At 46.6% G+C, this 20,315-nt stretch overlaps 1 protein-coding gene across 4 annotated transcripts in view; it reads left to right on the top strand.

The window, feature by feature from the left end:
* Positions 1-20,315, top strand: part of SV2B (synaptic vesicle glycoprotein 2B) — a 158,788-nt gene that overhangs the window by 13,816 nt on the left and 124,657 nt on the right. The window contains exon 1 of one of the 4 annotated variants that reach the window (XM_036931876.2): positions 15,715-15,892. The exons of the other annotated variants lie outside the window; for them this stretch is intronic. The gene's annotated coding sequence lies outside the window, so the exon portion shown is untranslated. Of the gene's footprint in view, positions 1-15,714; positions 15,893-20,315 lie in introns of those variants that run through there. 4 annotated transcript variants of the gene reach the window in all.

Raw genomic sequence — 20,315 nt, 5'->3', positions numbered from 1 at the left:
ATAGAATGTCCTATTCCCATTGTATGTTCTTGGCTCCTTTGTCATAAATTAACTGACCATATATGTGAGGATTATTCTGTTGCTTGGATTTGTGTGTTGGTTTTTATGACAATACCATGCTGTTTTAACCACTATAGCTTTGTAATATAGTTCAAAACTGGGGTGCAGGATGTCTCCAGCTTTGTTCTTATTTCTTAAGGTTGTTTTGTTTTTGTTCCATACAAATTTTAGGATTATTGTTCTATATCTTTGAAAAATGTCATTAGAACTTTGACAGAGATTGCATTGAATCTGTAGATTGCTTTGGATAGTATGAACATTAAAAGAGCATTAATTACTCCAATCCATGATCATGGAATATCTTTCTACTTATTTGTGTCTTTACTCTCCCTTAATGTCTTATAGTTTTCGATATGCCCGTCTTTCATATCCTTGGTTAAATTTATTCCTAGGTATTTTATTCTTTTTGAGGCAATTGTAAATGGGATGTTATCATTTTTGAAAAAGATTTCTTTTAGAGCAGTTTTAGATTTATATCAAAAGTGAGAGGAAGTACAGAGATTTCTTATAAACTCCTTTCCCCCACCCCAATCTGCACAACCTCCCCATTATCAGTACCCCACACCAGAGTTGTACATGTGTTACAACTGATAAACCTACACTGACACATCATCTTTACCCAAAGTCCATATTTACATTAGGGTTCACTCTTGGTGTTGACCATCCTATATTCCATATGATTTTTAAACCAAGAAGCTTGCCCTGGTACTTACAGCTTGTATAATCTTGTAAAAGTTGTTTAACTTTTCAGAGTCTCAGCTTCCTCATCTGTAAGAGTCATAATAACATCTACTGTCTGGGGTTAGTGCGGGACATTTACTGAGGAGATAATGGTTCTCTAAGGGTTGGCAGGGTACATGGCATTCGGCAGGTGTTTTCCCACTGGACTGAAAATGCCCCGAGATCGTGGATTGTGTCATCTTGCCTGGCACCGTAGCTCCGATGTCCAGCGCAGTCCTTGCTACACAGTTGGTGCTCAGTGGTTAGTTATGTATCAGATTTGGAGTGTCTTTAAAAACCTGCATTTTTCAGAGGAGAAACACTGTTACCCTGGATTGGAAAGCTGAGAAAGGTGGTGGAAGAACATGGACAGGGTTTACCCTCTGACCTTTGGGTGTTGGAGGGTAAATAGATCAGTTCACTAAAAGGGTTAGGGAACAAGAATTTGCAAGAGAAGCTGGGGGAGCTTCCATTGCTGATGTGTGTGCTTGCTCTATATTTGGGTGATGACTCTCTCTTCTGAGGGTTAATCCTCTTTGTCCGAGTCATCCAGCCAGGGGATTAACTGCTTTAAGCTCCAAGCCTCCCTGGCCCTGACAATGTGAGCTTTATGTCGCGAGAACCAGAGCTTCTAGGGGTCAATTTCTATTGATTCAGTACACAAGGCTCCTTTGTGGTTATTTAATCCCAGCCCCTTAACCTATGGAGGGAGTGTCTGAGGCCCTGACAGGGAAGCTAACTTATTATTTCCTGTGGCAGATTTGTTATCAAAACCCCCGATTCTATCTTGGAGTTCTCTCTTCTGCTCTGTGTTTGTCTCCAGGGTTCAGGAAAAGGAGCTTAGCTGCAGGACCAAAGGAATTCATCTGTGGGAGTGCAGAGTCCTGATGTAGACCCCATACCGTGGTCTGGGGAAGCCTCTAGACTGTCTTGCTCATACACGGGCTGTTTGGAAACACCCCCCAGGGGCTGTACCCCCAGGCATTTTCTGGTTTTGTGTGTTTAGCTCAAGATTCCCATTCTGGGCTGAAGGAAATCTGTCTGGCCCAGCAGTAGTCAGGTGCTCATACCTGAGGACTAACTGTGAGTCCCATGTGGAATGAGAGAAGGGGAGCCCCTCACAGGAAAACTGGGAACTTAAGAGTTTACCCAAAGAGGGGAACGTGGTTGCTGGGCAGGAAGACCCCACAGCTGTTCACCACACACAGCTGGCTTCTCTTGCTGAAATACAGATTATAAAAGTATTAGCTTTGCTGGCGAGTGTCAAAGACTTTGAAAGTCTGGGTGTGTTTGCAGCTTTCCTTTTTTAACCGGTTCCTGTTTTTCTAACCATGTGCTTGCATTTTGCGTTTTTTGTTTTTTTTTTTCCATTTATTTTTTATTTTTTATTTTTTTGGTAAGTTATCATTGATATACACTCTTATGAAGGTTTCACAAGAAAAACAATGTGGTTATTACATTCACCCTTATTATCGACTCCTCCCCATACCCCATTGCAGTCACTGTCCATCAGTGTAGTAAGATGTCACAGAGTCCCTTCTCTGTCTTACAGTGTCTTCCCTGTGACCACGCACACACCATGGCACCAATCATGACTAATTTTGCATTTGAAGAATTAAAATATGCAAAATTCATGGATGGATTTCCCTACCCAGTTTTACACCTATTTATTCAACAAACATTTATTGACTGCTCACTGTGCCTGGCACTGGGGTGAGTGGTGGGTAAGGAAGGATCCTTGTCCTCTGAATGGCTAGCTTGTCTATAACTTGAAGACCTGTAAAGTCTCCCTGGTGTCCATTAGGGGCACTAACTTTGGTTAAAGAAAGGAATGGGTCATTGAATCGCATCGATGAGTTATTCTGCCAAAGATCATGACTTTGCATTCTCCCTGTACACAGAACATCTCGGAAGCTGCAGAGTAAAAATCCATCTTGGGACGAATGCTATTCTGTGCTCCTGAAACTGGGAGAGAGGGGGTGGCCTTCACCTGTGTGGCTTCTCTTTGCAGAATGAGAACTGGCCCCCCAGGATGCTTTGTTGTTGTGTGGTGGTGTCTGAACACCGGATAGCATATTGCTTTGGTATTATCAGGTTATTTGTATAATCTCTGCAGCTGGCAATTGTGTGATAATTTTCAAAAGAAAAAGCCTGGAGATGTTTGCTGAAAGAGAATAAAAATAGGCAGAGCATGAGGTGCGCTCTGCAATTGCACACAGAACACGGGATGACGGCACTTCACAAAGGCAGGATTGTGCCTTAAGTAGAATTCCCCATGGGACTCCCCTCCTCAAAGTTCAGGGAAGGGTCATGCATTCTGGAAGAAAGCCTGTCTCGTTCTCTTTGCGCGCACTGGCAGAGCTAGAAAAACTGCCTCAGCCCTTGGGATCTGGTGAGGCTGGGGCGGATGGGGAGATCATAAGCAGCCATCGTGGCTTTGAGCCCAAGGTCAGCAGCAGAGGACAGACTCGGAAGAACACAGAGCTGCACTTGTCTCCTTTCTGTTGCATACTCCATGGCAGTTAGAGTACAGGCTTTAAAGTGAGATCGCTGGATTTGCAGCTCATCTCCCTCACAGATTGTGTTTAAATGCTCTGTGCCTCAGTTTCCTTCCCTAGGAAGCAAGGATAATATTAATAGTGCTCTGTCTTATTCAGCTGTTAAGATGAATAAATGAATACAGTGTTCAGCATAATGTGGGGGCGTATAGCAAGTGTATTAGTCAGCTATTACTGCATAATAATGCTGCAAAACAAACAGCCTCAAATATCTCAGTGGCTCACACAACAAACTTGATCTCACTCCTGCATTTGCCAGTATAGCCGGGTGGCTCTCCTTCACGCTGCAGGGCAGGTTCAGGTCTGCTCCATGCGTCTCTCGCCCAGCTATCAGGATGCTGCTAGCAGCTATTAGGGGCATGTTCTTCTCAGGGCCAATGGTAGGAAGAGGGCTGCCAAACTCTGCAAGCACATTAAAGCCTCAGTGAGGGTCATGTTTGCCAGCAGTTCATTGGCCAAAGCAAATCACATGGCCAAACCGACGTCAGGGAGGTGGGAGTGTATGCTCCCCTCACAGTGGGAAACACTGCATGGCTGAGAATGTGGATTATAAGGGTTACAGGGGGAGAAGAATTGGGAATAATTTGATCCACCAAGGCAAGTTAGCCATATAACAGGATGTCAGGGGGACTTCCCTATTGTCCCAGAAAGACATTCAGAGTGCAAATCTGAAAATAAGAAGTTTAGGCACCCTGTTTTTTAAAGTGAGCCACAGATAACTGGGGTCCCTCATGACTGCCCAAGAAGTATCCAAACTGGCCTGGGAGCCCTCAACTCTAAGCACCGCAGGTCTCTGTAAGTGTAGAGATGGAAAAGGAAGGTAGAGTCTTTGGAATATTGGCTTAGTGTAAGAACTTGCCTGAGATGAAAGCTTTTTCGCTCCCCACAAAGTCAAGAGAAGGGACTCTGGAGACCCCCTTGTGGAGACTGGGGGTGCGCGCAGAGGGGAGATGGGGCGCTTGTTCCCTGGCCGCAAGCCCCCGGACACTCCACTCCCGGGTGCTACTAATGGGGTGGAGTGGACTCTGCAAGAGACTTCCTCAGAGTTTGTGTCCTCTGGAGTTTGGTGCCTGGTGCCTACTTCCAGTCTGGAAATTTTGGCAGGCAGGAGGCTTAACGGAGCATCTGTACTAACAGGGAACGATGGATGGTTGTACAGTCCAAGGGAAGAAAAGAACATTTCCTGTTCTATTCACTGAGGGCTCAGGAAGGTACAGAAAGCTCCACAGGAGGAAGCCTAACGCTTAGGGGGGAGCAGGAGCCCAGGGCTGCCCAGGTGGGGGCTGAATCACCACAGGCGAAATGCACCTGAAGAAGGGGCTGGATGCATGGACGGTGGGTGAGTCTGCAGTGGGACCCAGCTGGCCCTTTCTGAGAGGCATGTCGTGTTGGAGGGGACAAGGTGAGGCTGAAGGCTGCCCCAGGAAGACTGCCCACACGGGAGCCACCGGCACCAGCAGGGCCAGTGCAAACCAGAGCGATGCCAGGGAGGCCATCTCCCTGCCATAATTCTTCTTGGTATGTTTCAGTCACATTCCAGTTTGAATGAACAGTTAGTTTACTTCCTCCACCTCTGGCTCCTCTTCGTATCTTTCTCCCTGCAGGTCTAGTTGGAGGCTTACGCATTTTATGCCCTGGCCAATGAGCTCTCTCTGCACAGAGGCAGGATCTGGGGGTGTGGGCGTGCTGACTGATCCGCTTGGGGCTCCCAGCTTTAGTTCTAATCCCCAGCTTCTGTCTGTCTGGCAGCAGATGGAATCTTCTGTTAAGATGCTCAGCAAAGTTGTTGCACTTTTTAGAATAAGGTGAGGCCCCAAATACATAAGTAAAATGCTAGTAGGGAGCATGACTTTGCAAGGGGCAAAGTGCTGGCTTTTGTGGGGGAACAAGGTGTTTCTAATGGTAAGTGTTACCTATTTTGGACATACATCTTTTCCTAATTTGAAAATCCCTTAGCTTTCATGGAGAGATTAGATGGCTAAAGTGCAGAAAGGAAGTTAAGCTGTGCCTCAGGTAGGCTGTTGGCTGAGATATGAGTACAAAGCTGTGGTGAGCCATTCATTTGTTCTCTCATGCTTAGATCCGGGCTGCTTGGGGACCTGCCTGGATTTCACGAGTGACAAATCCCATCCTGCCTCTGGTTGTTGGACGCTAATATAATACACGACATGACTTATTCCAAGCCTTGTGTTTGCAAGGGGATTTGAAATTACCCAAATCTATTGGTGAAGTTAGTGAATATTCAGGTTTGCCGTCCCGGTAGTTGGTCTCCTTATGCTTAAATTTTTTTTTTTTTTCCTATTAGAAAAGTGGTACTTGTATTGAGTAAGATAAGATTTGGAAGATAGTAAGACTTACAAATTATAAAGTTCTTTATTTGGGCACCAAGCTGCTTTCCAGAATGTTTGTTCTAATTTACACTATAACTGGCAATGTATCAGTGCCCCCTCAATGCACCTTGCTTGCAATATTATCATTAAAAGAAAAATCAGACATTGCCAATTTGTTAGTTGAGAAGCTATTTTATTTTTCATTTATTTGATTGCTAATGAGTCTGAGTACTTTTGTTTATTGACTAATTGTACTTCTTCTCAGCATTGTCTTTCCACACCCTGTGTCCATTTGAAATTGAGTGTTAGTGTCCTCCATATTTGTCAGTAGGAGCTCTGTGTATTTTGAGACTATTAAATCAGTGATTCTAATAATTACTGCAAACATTTTCCAATCTATTTGCCTTTCATCTTGTATTCATATGGTCTTCTTGCCATGTAGAAATGTAGTTTTTATGTATTCATATTACCAGTGTTTTCAGTTAAAATGCCTTTCCATTCATATTTAGGAAGTCCTTCCTTAGCCTAAAGTTAGAAAACTATTCATCTGTAAATTTTGACTGTTTTTATTGTTTTAGTTGTATATAGATCTATTACATCCTTTGCACTTGATTATGACTTATGGTGTGAGGTAGGGGTTTATCTTTATTTTAATCCATTTTAACTGTGTTAATCAGTTCCTTTAGTACACTGCTCACTGCTTACTTCTTTCTCCTGTGAGTTGAAAAGCCACCTGTATATTTTGTTCTATTTGATCTCCATCTCTTGTGCCAAAACCAATGTAATTATTGCAGCTTTATGTTATGTTTTGATATCTAGCAGTACAAGTTCTTCATTACTTAAACGTGTTTCTTGGCTATTTTCACCCATTTATTCTTCCAGGTGAATAATTGAATCATATTGCCAAGTCAAAAAAAAATCCTGTTGGAATTTGGATAAGAATTACAGTTTAATTCCATTACAATACATTTATAGCTATGTAGTTACATTACAAACTAATTTGGTGAGAATTGGCATTACAGAACATGGTCTATTTCTTTATTCAGCATTTATTTTTAGCATTTCTATAAAGCTTTGCATTTCAAACTATTGATAATAAAATAATAGAAACTAACCCTTATTGAGAACTTTGTATGTGCCAGGCTTTGGGTTCTTTAAATTCTGTATCTCACTCAATCTTTTCAGCTTACCCAAGATGATTCAAGTGGTACATGGCAGAGCTGAGACACCACTCAAGGCTTCTGATTCTGAAGAATGAGATGTTAACCTCTACAACAGTTTCCCTCCCTTAAGATTCCTGCAAGTTGTCTCCTATAGTTTAAAGTGGCAGAGAACTAGCCTATGAACATACTAATGTTCGTTCTTAGGTTAATAACTTATTTTGTTGTTCCCTCTTAGAAATTAAAAAAAGTTTCACCCTTCCAAACTTTGTTGAGAATTCAGTGAGCACTATTGATTTGAAGAGTCCAGTCTTACTCTACCTTATGTAGTGCTGTCAATTTCAATCCTGGCTGTACATCAGAATCAGCTGAAGAGTTTACTTTTTACAAATCAATTTCCTAACTCTCCTGAGAATACTTAGATCAGAAACTGTAGGGACAGGGCTGGGAAACTGAATTTTTAAAATAAACTGCTCAGTGACCCTCATATGCAGCTAAGGGCTGAGACCCAGTGAGGTAGTTGATCTTCAATTATTATTTTGGTTTTTGTTTTTATTCTCCTTCTGGAAGCACCCATAGTTCTTGGATAAAATCTTGTTTCTTTGTCTGTCGTATGTATTCTGTTCTCTCTTCATTTTTACCTTTTTGGTATTTTTTTTTTTCTTTCTGAAGGTGGACTTCATGGCTGGGCAAACAGAACAGGGCAGTCACTAGCTGGAAGGAAAGAGGGATGATTTGGCTTAGAAATGCCAGCAGATAAGATCACAACATCAGCTCTCTTGAACTACGTGAGTCTTCATCCTAAGAGAGGATTAGTTCTTCTCTGCCTTCCCCTTCCCTCGGCACCTATCTCAAGAAAGCATCCATTTATATTAATCATATTTTTTAAAAGTAGCTTGTCTCATGGACTCTAGGAGTCTGAATACAAAGTCTGCGTTGCCAGGATGTGCTAAGCAGCCCCTCTGGTCCACTCCCACTCTGTCAAGTACTATAAACACATCTTGATAATATACATCCCATTAGGCTAGGGGTGTTGTGGATACATGTAATTTGAGCATAGAAGCTGATTCAGAGTACGTGTTTATCAAAGATGTTCCCTGTTCCCCTCTATCAAGACTTAAGTTATGATGCTCACAAATGGGATCCCCAGACATTCTCCTTGGGGACCCAGTGGGAATGCAGGGGTGCCTGGGTTGATTTCCCGGGAGGAATCATCTTTAATGACTCACCTTCTCCTGCTGGGTTGCTCCACCCCATCCTACACCTCATGAGGCTGTTCAGACCCCAGTTGCCTGCTTCTCTGCCAGCCTGCTTGCTGCAGAGGTGGCCCTCCCGGGTCCGGCTCCCCCTCCATTCTTTCTGCTGCTTCTAACTGCTGGCCTTGTCTCCCTGAGTGTTTTAATGAAACTGAACTTCCCAGTTAAGATGGTTTTGCATTTGGGGTTCTTCTTCCCTGGCCTTCCGTCTGTTCTTAGTCCTGCACCTTCTAAGACATTTAAATAAGGGCTTGAGGAAGAGACGGTGCGGGTGAATCAGGAGACCACGGAGCCTGCACTGTTAACCCAGGGGTGCAGTAAACCCTCCAAGTCCCCGTGCACATGGTGCGGGTTGTGGGCACAAAGTGAGAGGTTGCATTTGTTCTGGTTACGTGCCTACCATTTTCTAAAAAGTAGACCTTGTTTGCTTTTTACCATAAATTCCTGCAAGGTGGGAAGTATTGTTCCTGCTTTACAGAGAAGCCAGGTCTCTCTTTCAGAGTCTCATAGTTGGTGTGTGGTAGAGTTGTGACCCAGGCCTTAGGACTCCCCATCCAGGGCCCTTGCCTCTGCACCATGCATGTGTTCACTGAAGGTCCCCAGAGGTGAGCGAGGGAAGGGTCACTGGGGACAGGCTGGATTGGCTAGAGAAACCCATTCAAGGGGAGACAATCTGGAGGTCCAAGCGCACTTGGGCTCTGTCCCTTGTGCATCTATAAGTTGTCCCTTTACCTGGAAATCACTCAGGACCATTTGGAGGGGTGTTGCCTGTAGTGGTGCCCTGAAGAGGTGCATAGGGAAAATGGGGTGCATTGTGTTGGTCTGGCCAACCCCCTATCGCATGGTATGGCTTTGCCAGTTCAGAGAGGACGCTTTAAACCTCTCAGGAACCTTACCCTTATCTCCTTGTGCCCCTCATTATGGATGCATCTTCCTGGGGTAACACCAGGGTGGACAAACTGTGTTTTGGCTTCCTGGTACTGGTTTGCTATTAATTAATAGCACCACATTCGTTAAATTATCAAAATGCTATTAAGATTTAAATGAACTCTCCCAGCCTCGGGGCCCATCTGTTCTCGCTATTTATTCCCTCAGGGAAGTCACGAATCTGTCATTTGCGATTTTATAGTTTTTCACATCCTTGGTGCTGGTGGTGTTTCCTCTGTGAGGCTGCGATGCACGACTCCTCCAGTGGGCCTCCTGGGGGGCTCGTGATGCTAATGATGTCTCCTTCATGGGGATGTGAGAAACCCGCCCCTGAGCGCCAGGCCCCGCATCCAAGACCTGTGGGAAAACAAGCGTCGTTCCCTCACAGAACAGAGATTTTCAGGCCCTCAAAGGAATCAGACTTCTTTTAAGTCATTCTACAGCTTTCTTCTGTCCAGAGATACAAAAATATTTGTTCTCAAAAGGGGAGTGTATGAGTTTGCCAGGGCGGCCATAACGAACTACCACAGACTGGGCTATTTAAACAATAGACATTTATTTCCTCACAATGCTGGGGGCTGGAAGTCTACGATCAAGGTGCCAGCAGGTTGTTTTCCTCCGAGGCCCCTCCCCCTGGCTTGCAGATCACGCCCTGTTGATGCCTCTCCATGTGGCCACCTCTGCGTGCACATTGCTGGTGGTTCTGTGTGTCCTAAATCTCCTTTTCTTCTAAGAACACCACTAAGATCGGCTCAGGGGCCAACCCAAGGGCCTCATTTTAATGTAATCTTTAAGGTCCTATCTGACATTCTGAGCCACTGGACCTTAGGGCTTCAACATGTGATTTCCAAGGCGGACACAATTCAGCCCATGATGGAGAGAATGAATGAGGATATAAACATGTGGTGAATTTCTGTTCTATGCCAGGCACTGTACTCACAGCTTCACATACATTTTCTGACCTATTGAGAAGGATCTTACAGATCAATCAACAGTTATCCCTGTGCCCTTTGGGTAATCACCACTGTGCTGCCAGGCAGGGGGTGAGGCTTCCCTTGAGAACTTGGAAGCTTAGCATCGAAGCTTAAAGGGCAGAGGTGGAAAATGAAGTCACTTTGGAGAGAAAAAAGGGCCTGGATCTCACTGTATTTGAACATAACTGGATTGAATATAGTCATAATAATAAGGACAATGATAAAAATTGATATTTGTTGAGTGCTTACTGTGTCCTAACTGCTTAAGTGTATTATTTAATGGCCACAATTCTAAAGAAAAGACACATCTAACTCTTAGGAGTTGTTGGTCAGCCAAGTATTCATGGAAAACAGACCTTCCCAGAAGGCAAGGTTGGCAGTGCCTTCTGAATACTGCCCAAGAAAGAGGGCTTTCGGGCCAAGAGGCACAAGTAGGCGGATTCCCTCGGCAGGGCTGTACCAGCTGTGTGCATGAGCGTGGGGCTCTGGCTGCAGACCCGGAGCAGGGTGACTGGGGCGCGTCTGCCCGCTCCAGTGCCACGCTCTTCAGCATCTTCCCAACTGTGGATGGGCTTCCCATGCTGGTTGGCCTAAGTGGGGCAGGAGATGTTGGTCGTGCCGAGAGGAGGATTCTATCCTATGGGTAGATCTCTCTTTGCAAATAAGGAAAGTGGAATTCTTGTTGATGTTTTAGCCTGGAGTGCTTGGGTAATGGCTAGAGACTTGTGCTGTAAGGCTGTGAAACCCGGCTTAGGGGGAGAGCCAGACATTGGGCTGGGATGTTGTGTTTGCATCCGATGGTTGCAGTCACAGGCTACCATAACTCAGTGCCTTAAAGCAGCGCACACGTATTATCTTACAGGGATTGTATGGAGGTCGGAGGTTGGCACGGAGACAGGAGGTCGAAATGGGTCTCACTGGGCTAAACTCCAGGTGTCAGCAGGGTTGCATTCCTCATGGAGGCTCTGAGGGAGACTCTGGTCCCTTGCCTCTCCCAGCTTCTTGAGGCCAGCTGCCTGCCTAGGCCCCTTCCTCTGTCTTCAAAACCAGCAGCTTAGCATTTTCAGATTTCTCTCTGACTCTGAGCCTCCCGCCTTCCCCTTTTAGTTAGGAGGAGCCTTGTGTTTGCAGTGGGTCTGCTCAGATTACCCAGGAGTCTCCCCAGGTCAGGATCCTTACCTTAATCACACCTGCAAGTCCCTTTTCCAAGTAAAATAACTTCTCCACAGGTTTCAGGGACAAGGCCATGGATATCTTTTGTTGGGGGGACAGCTATTCTTCCTGCTACCGTTGACCTTGCTGGGGTAAGGCGTACCCCTCTGGGGGACTTGGGTGGTGGCCAGCCAGCCACCGTAGTGGTACCCAAGCTTAACGTCGGCTGCATATTCTCATTTTTGAAGTTGGTCCTTTGTACCTGGGGAGGCAAGACAGAGGGTATTACTACCCCACGTGAAAATCAAGGAAACAGGGGCACAGAGGCTGAGTAGATTTCCTGGATTGGAACCTGATCTGGCTAACAGCCCTGTCATTTTTATTATACCCTGATTCCTTTTCAGTCCATTTAACAGATAGGGTCACTGGGACTATTTTTCTGTTCAGATAAGTGAGTGGAGAATCATAAGAAGAAATGAAGTTTTCCCACCAGAAGGTGCAAGTGTAGGAAGAAAGCATACGGTGTAGATCTTGATGTGGCGGGCCAGGGATTGCTCTGTCTGTTTTAAATGCTTACATCCCCTGTAAGCTGGCAGGTTGCTCTTCATCTGGTTTTATCATAAACCTTAATCAACAAATCACATTACAAACAACCCCAAGAAGGAAATAGGAAAATCTCATATTTCATTAAGCTGTTTATTTGTCATACATTCATTCATTCTTTTGGCCCTTTCTTAGGTGAGTATGGATGGGAATATGCAGATGTTGAAGGTTCTTGTTCTCAAGGAGTTTATGTTCAAGCAGGTCAGCCCGGTCTTTGGTCCCATAGACCACATAGCATGGGCTTTGGAACAGAAAGACCTGGACTCAGATGCTAGTTCCATCAGTTCCATTAGCTGTGTGATGTTGGGCAAGCTGCTTAACCTCTCTGAGCTCGCCTCAGTTGTTGCTTCTATACAGTGGGACAATAACTGTACCTTCCCTGGAGGGTGCTTGTGAGGGCTGAGTGAATGTCGGGCTCCCAGCTCTTGGCTGGGCCCATGGCAGACGCTCGTGAGATGTTCCCTACCCTTTGTTTCCCTGGATGCTTAGCTTTATCTTTAGAGAAAAAAGTGTGGATGAGATGAGGTAGGGAGCGTAGGAGGTGAGCTAAAGCACTTCTGCGATGCTCTAATTAACGGACAGGGGCCAGGCTGCAAAGAGGGCAACTGTGCCCTTTGTGTGCAGAACAAGCTCATTATGCCATGCCCTCTGTTCGAGGCTGCCAGGAAGGAATTCTCTTCTCCAAACCTGCACGCTCACAGCGCCGCCGAGCCGGCTCTTCCCACATCCTCTGGCAGAAAGATCAGTAGGTGTGTAGGAAGCAGATTGTCCACGCTGTTCTGATTTTGGATGAGAAAAAACTCTGTTTTTAGAACAAATAGCCTCCTGGATGAGAAAGAAAAACACTCCAGAGGCGTAACAGACACAGAATGGACCCGGGGACAGCTCAGAAGGGAGTTTGGGGGCTTGGGGGGCTGACAAGCTGGCGTGGTGAGGGGAAGGAGGGGCAAGACATTTGGTCTAAGTGTTCTGCTGGGCCCTGGCACGATGCCTTTATAGGTGATGTTCAGGTCCTGACCCCTGCATTTTGGGGTGCAGAAATAATCCAGGGGTTCATCAGGCTTTCTATGAGAACTTTGCCAAGCTAAGCAGCTTCAGAAGTAGTTTGTTGAGCTTTTCTTCCTTTTTCCTCCTTGTAAGCCTTAAAGTGACATGTATTTCATGTCATGGAGGAGGCCATGAATCCTGACACTTGGTGCTCTGCAGAAAGAACATCCCCCAGTGTTGCACAGTCTTGGAGCATATTCCGTGGAGAAAAGGAGAGAAGACACCTGCGAACACACTAACCTTCCTCAGGTTTTCCCCAAGGGCTCAAATCAAACCTGAGGCTGTCCAGAGACTGTGTTTCCACCCTCTGGTGGGCACGTCCCGTCACCAGCCTGCTCCTGTGTCTAGCAGGCATTGTCAGCCCTTCCCAGGAGCTGTTTTCACCCTCTCCTACCAGTGAGTCATCCTCGCAGGCCGTCCTTGAGGAGGCGGGATGGGAGAGCAGGAGGAGGTGTCAGAACGCCAAAGCTGTTTTGTTCTTCCCGAGAATCAACTTTGCAGCTTGCGAGCCCTGCTTTTTCTGCAGAGTCGAGAACCTGGTAGGGACCTGGGTCTGGACCCGTCCCCCTGCACCTGACTGCATATTCTGCTTTCCAAAGGGGTAAAATAATCAGTGACCGAGTGTGTGTGAGATCTTGGGATCGTGTCGACTCACACATATTTAACATGCCCTGGGTCAGATGCAGGACCTCACTGCCCTCAAGACAGTTAGGGCCTCACTGACAAAATAAATATGCAAATGACCATCACAGCAGGTAGAATGAAATGAAAGCCGTGGCAAAGGTGCAAGTGCTGGGTGCGTTACCGAGGGAGAAATCGGTGGTCTGGAGCTGGAATCAAGGGAGGCAGGGGGCAGCATGGCTGAGCCAAGCTAGATGGTGAAGCCAGTCAAGGTGTCATATGCTTGGGAAAAGCCCCAAACTGGAACGTGGTGTGAGGGCACAGGTGTGGCTGCAAAGGCGGACAGAGCCCAAGTGGAAGGAACCCGTGGAGCGCCCCGCACGGGGAGCCTGGCATAGAGGTGGCTGCCAGGGATGGCCTTGGGGATCACGCGGGGAGGCTGGTGGTCAGTGGGGCTCCATCCCAGGCTTCCCGGGAGGGGATCGCGATGGGCCGGGCTGGTCTGTGGCTGGAGGCAGTTCCGCCTGCAGTTTCAGGGTCATTCACTGGCTAGAATCGTAGCCCTGCCACGTGCTGGTTGTGTGCCCATGAGTATGTATTTTCCTGTTTCTGCTTCATCTTCTGTACAGGGGAGGCAGGCACAGTACCCGTGCAGGGATCTTGGGAGAGTGCAGTATGGCAGCACGGGAGGGCACTTAGCTCAGTGATTGGTACTTGGCTCCACTCTGCAAAGGGAATGCGCTGTTAGCAGACACCCCCAAGGGGGTGGCTCCCTGCCGTGCGGAGCGGGTGGAGTGGGAAGATGCGGGACTGCAGTCGTGGGGCCGCTTGCAAATGCAGGTGTAAGGTCAGGATCCAGTTAGGTGGTGATGCGGTAAAAGCGGCTGCAATCTTCCAGGGAGACACAGTAGAGGCAGTGGGTGTCGGGGGCCCCAAAGCAGGAGAGAAGGGGGTCCAGGGGGGTGGGAACCCAGAAGAGGTGCATGAAGAGGAATTAGGACCAAAGGAGTGAGGCTAGAGGGCATGCTGCCAGCACAGCTCTGAGAACCAAGGTCCCTGCGCCAGGAACGAAGAAAGGAGTATGTGGGGGACGCAGGCCAGAGAACCCAGGCATCGCTGAGGATGTTTGGTGATGAATGGGAGGCAAGAACGCAGTTCGAGGCACTGGGAAAGAGCACAGAGAGGAATGTTTTCAGACTGTGTAATATTTGGGCATCACAAGTATATGAGGGGAAAGCGCTTGGAGATGCAGTGGGGGTGGGGTGGTGGATGGAGCCACGTTTGGGAACAAATGGGGGCAGTGAGCACAGGGGAGGCGAGCGCTGGAACTGGGTCATGGGGGGAAGGCAGGGGGTGGAGGAGAATGGAGTGGATGGAGATGGTCAGCATGTGGGGAGAAGACTGTAGTATTCAGTGAACTGGGGGTGAGGTCAGGAAGCCAGAGGGAAGGTATTGGAGGTGGGGTGGGATTCACGGGAAAGGTTTGGAACAGGCCTCATGGGGAGCAAGAGACAGGGTCTCGGGGCTATGCAGTCACTGACCAGCAGGCCTGGGGCTCCGCCAGCTTGTCCATCCTCACTGGAGGCTGAGCTGATGAGCATATGTGTGTGCATCTAGATATGTGTGTGATGTGTGTGTGTATGTACGTGCATGTATACAGATGCTTTTGTTTGTTGTTGGCCTTTTTACCATGATCATGTGACAGCCTAAGCAACGGGAAAAAGGGAGGTGGGCTTATAGGGGACTGGAAATTGTGCCTGCCCGTGGTGCCTCCTGGGAGCTAGCACACTTCACTTAAGGCCAGTGCATAACAAGGAATAGGAGGCCAAAGACAGGGGTGGGGTGTGGGGGTGGTGTGCCAGACCTTGGGAGAGGTACAGTACCCCATTAGCTCATTTGATACTATAAAAACCCCGTGGGGGAGCCCACAGTATTATTCACATTTTGCAGACAGAGAAACAGAATCAGAGAAGTTGAGTGTTTTGAATACAGTCACACACAGAGTAAGTGGTGAAGGTAGAAATGGACACTGTGACTATGTCAGAATGAGGCCTTTTCTCCTTCATCCTGTGCATGCTGCCCAGACTTGGTTTTAGGGCTAAAGAGACAGGAAAAGGCAGTATTTCCTGTTGGGTCAGATGCACCAGTGAGCAAGAGGCTTTGACTCTAGAAAAAAACCACATCATTGAACTGCCACCCTCCTGTTCCACTACTCTGAGGCAGTATGTGTGGGAACTTTTTCTATTCTTTTTTTCTTTTTTCTTCGGCTGTCTGCACAAATGCACAGGAATTGACAAATTCTAATGATAGTCTATTTTGGAGGGAGTGTTAAATTATTCAGATGCAGGCACAAATAGAATGTCTTCAGCAGCCTCGGCTTCCTGCTTGAACCTGCAGATGTCATTTTGCGGAGCCCTTCGAGGGTCTGCAGGCCACCCCAGGGCCGGGGGGCAGTCAGCAGGGCTTTTATCCGCTGCCCAGGAGGTGAGTGCTTGCTGGCTGCTGTTGGGAGCTGGCATCTCCAAACCTTCCTTGTTTTCAGTCCCACGCTGCAGGGTCTCTGGGACAGATTTGGCACCATGGCAACCAGACCCTGCCTGGAGCTCCTTTGGGTTTGTCTAGTCTGTGCCTCCCCCGTGGTGTCCTCTAGTCTGCCTCCACCTGGGTGTCCTGGGCCTCCCAATCTACCAGAAGCCAGAACTGCCGCAGCCTGCTTCTGTGGTGATCATACGTGTGGGTGTGCATTTCTCTGAGCTCCAGAAGATGCACATGTGTGCCCTGGGGCTTTTGGCAGGCTGGTTCCGAAAGTGAGGCAAACTGCAATTTCCTAACATGGCAGTCCTCTCGAACTTCTCTGCCACCCTTCATTGCTCACTGTCCCCTCCTCCAGGCACTTTGCCCCCTCTCATGAAGACGTTGCTGCAGGCGGACATTCAGAATCGCTCTGATCCTAGACACTCCCTGTGGAAATACCTGCAGCGATGGGCAGAGCAACAATATCGCTGTGATGTTGCACGATCATTTAATTTGTTACCCAAACCAGCTCACTTACAAGAGTGAAAAGGGGGCGCTCTTGCAGAGGGACCCTAGGACATCAGGCACAGTCGGGCACTGTCCAGAGCAGCTGGGGAGGGTGGCCACTCTAGAAAGAACGTGGGCTTTGGAAGGAACTCTTCTGCTTACCTTCCAAGGACTTCAGTCTTCTCATCTGTTAGTGAAACCTACTTTTCATGATTATGTTGTGCACAGTTCCTAGCTCACGAGTGTGTTCAATATATATTAGCTCTTTCTCTATTTTCTTTAAGAAGCAAAAAAAAAAAAAAAACCCCAATAAGAGCAACAGCAGGAACCGCAATCATTTCGCAGCAAACATCCTTTGTAGGTTCCCAGCAGGTAGGACTGAACTCCACCTATTTTGGCCACTTCCCCCCACCCGGCCTTCCTGTTGATGTAGACGTGGAGTATTGCTTTTGCAGCCGACCACTTCCTTTCTCAGGTGTTTCTGGTTTATAGGTAGTGGTGTTTCTCAACCTCTTTTTTTTGTTCCATTATTACCTCCCAAGGAGACTTTTTAGATATTTCCCCTCACCCCCAGTTGCCAACCCCTCCTCCCCACCGTGAAACTGAAATACCACAGATACACCATCTGTTTATGTACTTGTGGCCCTTTGAGCAGCCACGGACCACTGTGGTGTCTAGAACCACCTCCCACCCCCTTGCAGAACCAATTTTCACCCTTTCCAAGAAGTGGGTTTCAGCTCTTGGCGGGTGATATTACCCTGTTGCAGAATGCATGGTGCAGAGCCTGGTCATTTTTTATTCTCCTCACTCCATCTCAGATTTGGGGATGTGAGGCTTCTCAACTGGAACCCACATGGTGGGAAAAACCATGAAAACCAGTAAGATCTCCCTTCTGTTGAGCAAATGCTTCAAGTACCTCATCTCTAATGCTCACAGCAACCCAAAGAGAAAGATTTTCTTTCATGGATGAGAAACTCAGGCTCAGAGAGGGTAAGTCACCCACAGCCATGTGGCTGTTGAATCAAAGAAAGAGGATTTAAGGCTGTGTTTGCGAGAGATGAAAACTGAAACCACTCGGCCACCCTGCCTCTTTGATCACAGAGGCCATGCAGAAGGTCATGGTGGAAGGACTGTTTGAGGGCCTTCCATTAGGTGCTTTATCTACTTTATCGCACTTAATTCTCACCTCTGCTTTGTGAACTGGGTGGATGTCTTAGTTTCCAACCTGAAAAATGGATTTGTTGTGGTTACTTGTTAAAGTTCACACAGACCTGGATTATAACCTAGATCTGGCTGCTCCTAAACCCCTCTCTGTCCGTTACAGAGCAGCCCCCCAGGAGGAAGGGCTCTGAGCCTTTGCCGTGCAGGAAGGTGAGAAACCCCCACACCTGTAGCTTTCTCCTGTGATATTTATGTGTTCAACTCTCTTTCCCCAACGCCCACTCAATTCTTTTATTGGTGCAGTTAGATATGAAGAGAAATATAAACCATAATGTTCTGAAAATTTTGTAAAAATCATCACCTTTACAAACTCTGAAGGATATGGGAGGCCCAGGTTAAAACCACTGACCTCTGAAACACAGAAGAGTGACCTGTGTTCTTTGGAGGTGATTTAGCGGGACAGCATTTAGGCCAAAGTAGGTAGATGGTGTGGCTTAGGGGTGAATCTCAGGTCTGAAGGGAGAATGGCCTGACCGGAGCAGGTTGTAAGGAGGTTCAATGCAAGGTTAATGCAGCTGACAGCTCCAGAACAGGAGGCAGTTTGTGGGGTTTACTCTCTAGGGGGCCTTTGGCATATTTTGGGGGAGGGAACATTTATCTCCATGTGCTAGTCCCAACAGAGCACCAACAGTGGGAGGGCCCAGCCTCCTTAGAAGCTTTGTGCCAGTGAACCATGCAGTAGAATAGGATCTTGGGCACAGCTGTCAGCAAGCCCCTTATTTCATTTCATCACTGGCCTGAGTTGCTGAGCTCTGAGCTGATAGCCAGGCGGGACCTACGTGGCTTCTGCAACCTGGAGGAAGGGAGCTCGGGCTCCAGTGGACAAACTGCTATTTGAGTTGTCATCATATCTATCCAGGAGCAGGAATGGCTGCTGCTTCCCTGGGAGGCAGGGGTGGTGACAGCCAGGGTTGGCTGGCTCTCCTGTTGTGCTGAAAGGCACCTGCAGGCTGGCTTATAGGGGTCCAGAGCTGGCAGCAGTGAAACACAGTGGGGTGGCCTTGGCTGGGGGAAGGGGATGGCTCTGGGGGATGCTGCTCATTCCTGCCTTTCTGCTCACAGTCAGGTTGTGGTGGATTAAGAAAAGAAATATCTGCTCCTAAATGAACAGCTGGGTCCTGTGCAGAGGACAGTCTCTAGGCAAATTGAAAGCGCCTGTGCCTGACTTTCAGGGAATGGAAATCCCAACTCATAAACCAGTTGTTGGGATGACTTGGGAAAATCAGGTCATCACCAAGCCTCAATTTCCCCAGCTATAAGATAGTTGGGTCAGATAACCTCCACATCCCATTTATCATTTTTTTTCTGATTCTATAGATTTAAAAAGTGGTTTTATGGAAAACTTGAATATGTGGGTGGGACACCCATCCCGACCCATTTACTGACCACTTCAGTTGTTAAGGAGTGTTTAAGCCACCTTCAGATCAGAATCCAGGCAGCTCAAATGTTTTGAAAATTGTGTGATTCTAAATATGAGATTGATGGTGAAAGTGGCATTAAAGCATTTACCACAAAGCTATTGCTTATTTTTAACTTAGAATTAGATTTATTATGCATAAATGTTTGGCAAACAAAGACCAAGTAGCCACGTGCCAGGCGTGAGATGGTGGCCAAATTGCATGTGCATTTTTCTATAGACTTAGATATCTTACTTCTGAGATTTAATGCCAAAAATACTGTGACAGAAATATGAAAAATACATGCACAAGGTTATTAATTGTAGCTAGAAACATCAATTGCTTGAGACACATTAAACATGTTAAAACCCATAGGTGCATAATGGTACTCAGGATAAAACACAGCATCGGTCACTTTTGGAGGGTGCTAAGGAGCTAACTTATTGAATTTTAATTAATTTAAATTTAAATAACCAAATGTGGTTAAGGATTACTACTTTGGACAGCACATCTCAAGACTTGGCTACGAACTTGTGGGAGACACAGGGGACAGAAGAACATGTTAAATGACACACAGGAATGCAAACAGCAAAACATACAGGAAACTCTATAGGATAAACTAGTTTCATCAACAAATAAGATACAATGAATAAAAAAAAGGGAGTATAGGGAACATACAAATTACTAAAGGTAAGTGATAGCAACCAATTATAAGGTATTGAGCTTATCTGAATCATGATTTGGACGAATAAACTAAAACAATTATGAGATGATATTATGACAGGCAGGCAGATCCAGTGTCTTCTGTTCCCAGAGTTTGGTGGGAGTGAGAGCCTGCATCCCACTCCAGATCATTTGGAAGTTGACTTTCTGCTCTGGATCAGTGGTTCTCAAAGTGTGGTCCTTGGACCACCAGTATCAGCATCATCTGGGAACTTGTTGGAAATGCAAATTTTTGGGCCCTACCCTACCTAATTAATCAGAGGGTGAGGCCCAGCCAGTTGTTTTGGAACAAGCCCTCTAGGTGATTCGGATGGACCAAGTTTAAGAACCAGTGATGTAGGTAAATATTTTTTAACTGGTGTTCATCAGTCGTTAGGAAATACTCCATGAGCATCACAACACCGATGATATTTTCCTTTAAAGTAATAGCAGATATGAAAAAAGTTACATTTTTTCCAATAATAAACATTTTGATGGCACCAAGTAATTCTGTAAAGTTGAATAGGTCATTCAGCACTTATCCATTAAGAAGGTTTTTAAAATAG

The sequence above is a fragment of the Manis pentadactyla genome, chromosome 18 (assembly GCF_030020395.1).
Source record: "Manis pentadactyla isolate mManPen7 chromosome 18, mManPen7.hap1, whole genome shotgun sequence".
Lineage (NCBI taxonomy): Eukaryota > Metazoa > Chordata > Mammalia > Pholidota > Manidae > Manis > Manis pentadactyla.
The sequence above is the reverse complement of the archived record's forward strand: the minus strand, read 5'-3'. Positions and strand labels throughout refer to the sequence as shown.